Raw genomic sequence first — 10,064 nt, forward strand, 5'->3', positions numbered from 1 at the left:
CAAGGGAAGGGGAGGCCTGTTTCCTCACAACTTGGAGTGTGCCTAAATGGGGGATGGGGAGAAGAAAGAAGAAAATACATGAGAGATTATGGGACAAATGGAGAACATCAGAGCGGCAAGGAATAGATTTTAGAACATTTATTAAGTGCTTACTATGTGCCAAGCACTGTATCAAGTCCTGGGAATAGATATACAATGGAAGAGACTTCAGTGGTCTTTCTTGTCCAGTGCCTTCATTTTACAGATCATAAGATGATGGATTTAGAGCTGGACAGAACCTGAATCCAAGCCCCTCATTTTAAAGAGGAGGAAACAGGTTCAGAGAAATTAATGAGGAAACTGAGGTCACAAGAGGGGGAGGATTTTCCCAAGTTAAGATTTGAACCCAAATCTTTGGCCTCCAAATGAAGCACTCACTGCTTCCCCCCAGCTCCCCAGCAAGATTTTCATCGGGCAGATGGAAAGCAGAAGTCATCTGCTTGGAGGTGATAGTTGAATCCCCCAAATGGGAGTGTCCCCTTAACCCTCAGCCTCCAGTCATATTCTGTTTCCTCTACACCCTTCTCCTCCATAAGGCGACAGGTGATAAGGCCTGAATTAGGGAGATGGCTTTGTGGAGACAGAAGGGGTCACATGTAAGAAATGAAGTGGCAAGGTTTGGCACCTGGTTAGATGGGTGGAATGACTAAGAGGGAGGAGTCAATGGCCGTGGGGGAATGGTGTTCTCAACCATAACAGCAGAGTGACTAGAGATAAGGGGGAACCAAGAAAAGCAATGGTGCCGACATCCAAGGAAGGATAAAGAAAGAGGGGGCAGTTTATGGAATTACGTCATCTAGAGGTGAAGGAAGATGCCTGGGGAAAAGTGCTGGATTTTGTAATTAGGAGGTCACCAGTGAAACTGAACATTTGGGGATAAAAGGAGAAAATGCTCTCCCTTGACGCTTCCATACTGACTTTGACCAGCCAGTTCAGTCTTTAGCTACATTGAGAGAGGTATAGTGTCTAGAATGAGAGACGTGATGGATACATCTCCCCTGCTCCAACCACATCAAACACACATTGTGTTTGTTTTTGGGTAGTATATTTATGGAAAGACGTTGATAAGCTAGAACAAGTCAAGAGAAGGGAGGGTGAATAGTGAAGGCGTAGGAGACTGTACCATCTTAGGACTCGGGGGGGGAAAAAACTGAGGAGAATGGAAAAAGGAAAGAAAGAAAAAAAAAAGACTTGGAATGGGGGGTGAGCTGGGCAGTAGAACCAATGTTCAAGTATCTGAAAGAGTGTCATGTGGGAGAAGGACTAGATTCATAGTTTGTTTTTTTTTTTTTTTTTTGCTAGGCAGTGAGGTTAAGTGAGCTGCCCAGGGTCACACAGCTAGCAAGTGTTATGTGTCTGAGGCCGGATTTGAACTCAGGTCCTCCTGAATCCAGGGCCGGTGCTCTATCCACTGAGCCACCTAGCTCCCCGACTAGATTCATTCTGAATGGCCTCAAAGCATAGAACTGGGAACAACAGTTAATGAAAAGTTGATTTCAGTCAGTCAGTCAACAAATATTTATTGGGCACTGTGCTAAGTGCTGAGGATACAAAGAAAAGCAAAACATGAGCCCTGTCCTCAAGGAGCTCATACTCTAATGGAGGACAGGCAAAATAACTATGTCCATAGAAAGTGTCTACAAAGTAGGGGGCAGGGTGAGATGGGACCAGGAAGGGTCTCCCATAGAGGGTAGAGGTTGAGCCAAGTCATGGAGGATTCCAGGGACTCTAGGAGGCAGAAATGAGGAGGGATGAGAGGCTCTAGAGGGAGAAGAGAAGATAGGCCAAGGTATAGTTTTGGGGGACATCCACATTTAGTGGGCATGAGCTGGAGAAAGAGCCAGCAAAGGAGATTGAGAAAGAAAAATCAGACAGATAGGAGAACCAAGAGACGGCAGGATCATGAAAAGCTAGAGGACAGAGGGTCCAGGAGGAGATGGTGATCGACAGCGTCCAGAGCTGCAGACTGATCAGAGTGGGGCTAATTCAAGGGGAAATAAGCTCCCTGTCACTGACGGTCTTCAAGTGAGGCTAGGAGGGCACCTTTTAGAGACCTCAGTCCTTTCCTGCTCAATAAGAGATGGGAATAGATTCCCTCTGAGGTTCCTTCCAACTCTGAGATTCTGTGATTGTTAGACAAAGCAGGATGAGCATCATTGTAGGACGTGTGAGGTTGGCTGTGTGGAGAGATGGCCCCCAGAAGGATGTCCTGGAAAGGGGAGGTTGGGGAGAGGAAGGGAGCTTGGAGAGTCAGCTCAGGAAAACACGGTGTTTTGGTAAGGTCTCCTCAAAGAGGTGACTGAAGGTAGAGAAAGGTGTGATCTGTGTAGTTTCATTAGACTGAGTCTAAGATAAAATCATAGCAGAGAAGGTGTACGTATATGCGAGTGTACATGTGTATATATCTGTGTATGTGTGTCTTAATATGTATTTGCATATGTGTGTTTGTGGATGTGTGTATGTATATGGGTGTGCCTGTGTGTATATATTTGTGTAAGTGTTCCTGTGCATGTCTCTGTGTGTATGTAGGTTGTGTAGGTGTGCCTGTGTGTCTGTGTGTATATATAGAGATTTGCAGGTGTATATGTGTAAATGTGTGTATGTATATGTGTATTGTGTATGTATATGGGTGTGTTTGTCTGTAACTGTGTGTATATATTTGTGTAGGTGTGCCCGTGTGTATGTATATTTATGTGTATATGTGTGTATACATGTCTACATGTGTGTATATTTAGATATTTGCATGTGTACATGTATAAATATATATGTATTGTGTGTGTGTGTGGGTGTGTTTGTGTGTGACTGTGTATATATTTGTGTATATGTTTGTATGTGTATGCATGTGTATGTGTGTGTGAGAGAGACGGAGAGAGAAAGAGAGAGAAAGAGAGAGATTGAGAGAGAGACAGAGAGAAAGAGAGAGAGACAGAGAGAGAGACAGAAGGAGAGAGAAAAAGAGAGAGAGAGAAGTAGGAACTAAAGAGTAAGGATGGGTCAAGTGTAGACCCAGCACCATCCAGGACAAAGGCTGCTATGATTCTAGGCCCCAGTATAAATGAGGCACATGCCCTCTGGGCAAATTTTGAAAATTGCACCCCTGCCTTGTATATTATTTGGAATCCAAAGCTAGGCTGGATGCCTTTACTATCTCCAAGGGAGAAGATCCTAATGAAAGACGTGGCTTTGAGCCTTGAAAGGCGTTCTAGTGGAAGGGCAAGAGCAAAGGCTCTAGAGTCAGAGGATCTGGGTTCAAACGCTGCTTCTGCTAGTTAAGAACCATGTGACCTTGCTTGAGTCACTTACTCTCTCTGGGCCTCAGTTTCCTCATCTGTAAAATGAAAAAGGAATTTCCTAGCTCTGACATTCTATTATCCTGGGATCTTAATTCATTGCAATATCAGGAACTTGAATTATCTCACTCAAGGGTGGAGACAAGCAGACTTTTCTGGTTTTAAAAGTAAATACATTTGTTTAAACATTGTGCTTTTGTCTTGATCTTCACAATCCTGTGAGAATCCTGCTATTGCTACCTCGTTTTACAGATGAGGAAACTGAGGCAGAGGTTAGGTGACTTGTTCGGTGTCACACAGCTAGTAAGTGTCTGAGCTGGATTTGAATTCATCTTCCTTACTCCAAGTTCAGTGCCATACCACATGGATTTAGGTGGGTTCTTTGCTCTTAAACCCCAAAGAAATAATTTAAAACATGTAGCATATGACACAATTACTCTGAAAGCAAGGGAAAGGGAATAGGAAGGAAAACAAACAAAAATGAATAGACAGAAATATTATCAAGGAACAAGAAAGACTATTTGTCAGCTAATTATATGATACTTACGAGTCCTGGTTGGTTATCATCCTTGGATCTTGAAGATTGTTGTGCTTGTTTTTGTCTTTTTAATGACTTTTAAATCAGCACGCTTATGAAAGTCTGCTTGCCTCCACCCACTGGTGAGATAATTCAAGTCTCATGTTGTTGAGTTGTTTTTTCACTCATGTCCAACTTCGTGGCCCCATTTGGGGTTTTCTTGGCAAAGCTACTGGAGTGGTTTTTCATTTCCTTCTGTGGCTCATTTTACAGATGAGGAAACTGAGGCAACAAGATTAAGTGACTTGCCCAGGGTCACACAGCTAGTAAGTGTCTGAGCTGGATTTGAACTCAGGCAGATGAGTCTTTCTGACTCCTGGCCAGGTGCTATATCCACTTGGCCACCTAGCTGCCCCCATCTCATATATCGCAGTGAATTGAGAAATTGAAGGTCATCCATAGAGGGATGAAGAGGTCACGGCAGGTGGTGACCCACTGCACAGAAGTGAAGGAAACTGTGTTATCAAAAAATGGTTAAATGGGGGAAAAGATGATCTGGTCATGTAGCAAGACGGAAGGGCAACCAAAGGACAGCCCCTGCATGGGTTCAGTCTAACTTGTGGAGGCTTAGTGAGCCTGTCTCTGGCCATGGGGACTGAGGCACTGGGTCCGTGGTGACAGAGCATCTTCTAAATGACCGAGGAGCTGGAAACGTCAGGGTCATTAGAAGATCAGAGCAGCTGACGTCTCTTGATTTCTTCCCTTATGGCTTTTAAGTGAGGAGGACAGTGGTGAGCGCAGGGTGGAAGACAGGCAGGTTGTCTTACCTTCCACCGGCAGCTGTGTGTCCCTGATTTCATGCTCTTTTGTTTTTATTCTTTTCTGATTCTATGTGAATGAGTATCTTGCAGTAAGCTTTGAAAAATCAGAAGTGGGGCAGCTAGGTGGCGCAGTACATAGAGCACGGCCCCCGAAGTCAGGAGGACCTGAGTTCAAATGTGGCCTCAGACACTTATTAACTGTGTAATCCTGGGCAAGTCACTTAACCCTGATTGCCTTCAAAAGAAAGAAAGAAAAGGAAAAAAGAGAAAGAAAAATCAGAAGAGCTGTCAGAGGCCTCTTCAGCAACTGGCATCTGTTGCAGAGATCCCAGGAGCTGGTAGCCATAGGAGATGTCAGCTAAAGCACCACCACATCTGAGTGACCTGCTTGACCCGGTCCAGCAGAGAATTAATTTGTCAGGGGGCTGCTAGGTGGCACAGTGGGTAGAGCTCTGGCCTTGGAGTCAGGAGGACCTGAGTTCAAATCTGGCCTCAGACCAAACACTTCAAACTTACTAGTTGTGTGACCCTGGGCAAGTCACTTAACCCCGATTGCCTCACCAAAAAGAGAGAGAGAGAGAGAGAGAGAGAGAGAGAGAGAGAGAGAGAGAGAATTAATCTGTCAGTGAGACACTACATCCTACAAGGAGCTGGCCCAGATGGTCAAGAGAACAATTTATCCATAGGCAATGTGGGGACTCCTTGAGGGGAGAAAGATTCCCCCAGATTGGAAGATATATTTGTAACTTTTGTCCTGGATATTTCCTCTATGAATATTCCTTTGTAAAAGCTAATTGATTTCAACTGATTAATTGATATTGGGGGAACACATTGGATGGGGCTTGTGAGCAATGGTGTGAGAAGCTCCAACCTCTCAGAGCTGCTCCTAGAATTCGGAGGGAAGGAGCAGTCACCCCTGGGGACCCACCTTGGGGCTGGGGGAGTGAGCCCAGAGGGGGTACAACAATTTAAAAAACCACTGCAAAGGCCCCCTCAGTGCTACCCTCACCCCCTATATTTTGCCTCAGGAAGCTACTGATTTTGCTTGCTCCTGGTTTTGTAATAAATTGGCATGGAGACCTATAAATTCCCTCTGGTTAACAAACAGCTCAGTTGGCCACAGTTACTGTTTGCAAAGCACTTTCCTTCCTAAAGCCCTGCAAGGTGGGTGGTGCAAGTATTATTCCCTGTTTTTAGAGGAGGAAACTGAGGCTCCCTTAGGTATTACACAGCCAGTAAGCGGTACAACTGAGATTTGACCCAAACTCTCATCATTTCAAGCAGTCTTTGCACTAACAGAATACACTGCTTCGGATTGCCCGTCTGGGGATCCCCGGGGGGGACGACTAATAGAATAGGGTTCCTGAGCCTGGGGACCGAGACTCAGGCCCCCTGACCTGAACTGACTGCCTCTCAAACCTCCCCCGCCTCCTCCCTCCCTGCCTCGGGCAGCAGCCACTGTCTCCTGATCATCTTTTAATTCCCACAGGGAGCAGCTTCTGTGGCATGGTGGGGGTGGCAGCCAGATTGTGGGACTCAGGAGGGCGTGGGTGGTGAGGAAGAGCAGGCAGCAGGGTGACTGCAAGGTTTTTCAAGATCGGGAGCATTCTGCACGTTTGAAGGTTAGAGAAGAAAGACCCTTTGGAGAAGGTGAGATGGAAGGTGGTGGGCAGGGTGCCGCAGAGAGGGGAGGATTAAAGCCTGGAGCGACCTCAGGAGCCCTGGAGGGGTGGGCCCAGGCTCCGGGGGCCGGATCACCCTTGGCCAGGAGAACAGACGTCTCTCCATCCCCTGAGAAGTGAAGCACACAGTGGATGGAGCTAGGCTTGAAGATGTTCAGTTGGCAAAGGAGGGGAGAGGATGCCAATAGCTTCCCTTTGGTCTATATCACACATACGTTCCCCACGTGCAGCCCAGGTACAAAGGAAGGGCCCTTGCACTCGGTGGCAGGAAACACCTGTATTTGAACCCGGACACCAGCTGTGTGGCCCTGGGGAAGTCATAGGACCTCTCTGAGTTTCAGGTTCCTTGCCTCTAAAGGGAAGATTGTTAGTTATGCCTTCACTGCCCACCTCACAGGGCTGTGGCGAGGAAGGATCTTTGGATAGCTTAATAGGGGTACTGGCATGTGAGTTATTGTTATTGGACAAACAGCTCCTGCATACAAGGCGTTGGGACCGGACTGAGCCCTGGGGGAGCAAAGGGAGCCCCATGTCCTGGAGTTTATAATCTTATGGTGTGTGTGGGGGGGGGAGAAGCCCTAGTCTGCCGTCTCAGATAGCTCTGGTTTTTAGAAAGACTTCCCTTACAGCAAGCCCCAAATCTGGCCCCTCTGCAGCTTCCCCTCCCCCACCAACCCCCCTCCCACTGCTCCGCATATATACATACACAATGCACATACAAATATACATATATGTATACATGCACACAAACACGTATACATGGACACATACAGATGAATATGTATACACATGTATACTTATGTGTACACAATACATGTTCACACACATAACACACTTGACACACTCACGCAAAACATCACGCCACACACATTTACACATACAAACACACATGTAATACGCGTGCATACACAAGGCATATATACACAAATGCATACTTATACGTGCACACTCAACACACATGTTTATATACACAAACATATATAATACATATACGTGCACAATATAATGCATATACATAATACACACACAAACACACATGTAATACATATACACAACTATAACACATTTAAATACAAGCACACATATAATACCTATACATACACACATAGGCATTTAAGCACATATATAATACATATACACATACACATTTACGTACACATATAATACCTATACATACACACATTTACACACAAACATACACATGACACATATACACATACACATTTAAACACATAATACATGTACACACATTTACATATACATATAAAACCTATACATACACACATTTACACAAACACACATTTACACAAACACGCAATTACAGAATCCTAATATAATACATATATGTATATACACACAAATATACATTTACACACACATGAACACACACATTTTTACATATATACACACATTTACATACACACATGCACACATCCTGCTCTCTGGGCCAAGCGGAGCCAATTGGATCCCTCTCCCTCAGGGCAGGCCTTTCAATCCAAGGGAGACTGAATCAAAGCAAAAGTCCAGACCTGGGAGAAAGGTGAAGAGGGAGAAATCATTTTGGCCCCTTAGGAGAAAGAGGAGTGGTCCTGGAAGTTTTTGGAAGTTTTCTTGGAGTAAGAGGTCCCAGAGTTGGGCCTTGAAGGAAGGGAGAGACTTCAAAAGGTGAAGATTGGGTTGAGGGCAAAGATGGATCACGGATCTTGAGTTGGAAGGGACCTTTATGGCCTTTAGGACCAATCTCCTCCTTTTACACATGAGGAAAGTGAGGCTTGGGGTAAGGTGAAATGATTTGCCCAAGGTCATACAGATAATAAGGAGGAGTCAGGATTTGAACTCAGGTGTGTTAACTCCAGATTCAATGCTCTGCACAGACTCAGCCTGTCATTGAGGTCAAGCCAAACCAGGGAGCTGGAGGCTTTGCCTGTGCTTTCCCTATTGGAGCTGAAAGATTTGAGGGAAGATTGAGTCCCAAACTCTTCTGAGGGTGAGAGGGAGAAGAGGAATAAAACTGCTTTTGTAAGGTGGCTAGGTGGCCCAGTGCACAATTTAAAAATGGGAAAGTCCTTAACACAGTGCCTGGTATATAGTAGGTGCTTAATGAATACTTATATCTTTCCCCTTGGACCTGGAGTCTGAGTTCAAATCCTGCCTCAGACTCTGTGTCTCTGGGCAAGTTGTAACCTCTCAGCCTCAGTTTCCTCATCTGTAAAATGCAGATGATAATAACAGTACCTACCTCACAGGATTGTTGTGAGATAATAATTAATAGCAAATATATTGGAATCGATTGAAAACTTACTATGTGCCACATGCTTTATCTCATTTCATCCTCCCAACAACCCAGAGACATAGGTGCTGTTATTATCCACATTTTACAGAGGAGGAAACTGAGGCTAAGTGACCTCCTCAGGATCATACAGCTAGTAAGTGTCTGAAGCAGGATTTGAACTCAGGTCTTCCTGACTCCAGGCCCAGCGCTTTGTCCACTATCATTTATTCCAAAAGATTATGATGGAAAATATGATGCACAACTAGAGAAAGAACTGATGGAGTCTGAATGCGGATCGAAGCATACCATTCCCACTTTATTTTTTCATAGTTTTTTCCTTTCGATCTGTTTCTTCTTATACAACATGATTAATATTTAAATATGTTTTACATGATTTCACACATATAACTTATGTCAAATTGCTTAATGTCTTAGGGAGGAGGAAGAAGAGGGAAGAAGGAAGAAAACTGGTACTCAAAATTTTACTAAAAATGAATATTAAAAATTATCTTTACATGTAATTAGAAAAATAAAATATTATCTATCCACCGTCATCTAATGTATCAGGGCCTCAGGTCTCTCAACTGTAAGTCACAGAGCAAACTGCATGGAGAAAGAGAGCATTCTCCAAGAATTTCCTATTTCAGTGAAATTGAAGTTCTGCTCCAAAGCAAACAAACAAACAAAAAAACCCCAAACCCCCAAACTAAGAAAAATAAGATGAAAAAAACTGAGCAAACAAGTTGTGTTCTATAATTTTACTAGGAGTCAGTCAAATTCAGGTCAACTCCATTCTCTTCCTTTTTTTTTTTATCAGGATACCTTTTGCCCCTCCTCAGAATTACAAATAGGAGGTTCAGGGTAGGTACCCCAAGTGTCACTTATGGGGAGCAGCGCTCAAAGCACCCCCAGTTGTGGGAGGACATGGCAGATATCACCCCACAGGGGCAAAGACCCCAGGACATTGGCCCGTGTCGGAAGAGACTCAGAGCTATCCTGAAGCTCCGGTGGACAAAGAGGCCTCTATTTTCCCCATATACCTGGGCTCCACAGACTGAATGAGACCCAAGGTTCATTCCCATCACTCAGTGAGACTGAGCCAAATCTCAGGCTCACAGACTATTACTGAGGCCACTAGGTGGCACAATGCATGCCCTGGCTGGATTCGAGTCAGGAATACTTGGAATTTAAATTCTGCCTTAATATTAACAATAATAAAAGTAGCTAAATATCTATATTTACTAGCTACCATCTCTGCAGTCCAAAGGTCATTTCCTTTGGTAGAGAAAACAGAATTTGTTGCATTTCTGCCCTGATTAAATGTTTTGCTGTTCCTTGACTGGGGATATTAACATAGCAAGACACTGAATATCTATATCTATCTATCTATCTATCCATCTATCTATCTATCTATCTATCTATCTATCTATCTATCTATCTATC

The sequence above is a fragment of the Vombatus ursinus genome, unplaced genomic scaffold (genome assembly GCF_900497805.2).
Source record: "Vombatus ursinus unplaced genomic scaffold, bare-nosed wombat genome assembly UNPS02006493.1, whole genome shotgun sequence".
Classification (NCBI taxonomy): Eukaryota; Metazoa; Chordata; class Mammalia; order Diprotodontia; family Vombatidae; genus Vombatus; species Vombatus ursinus.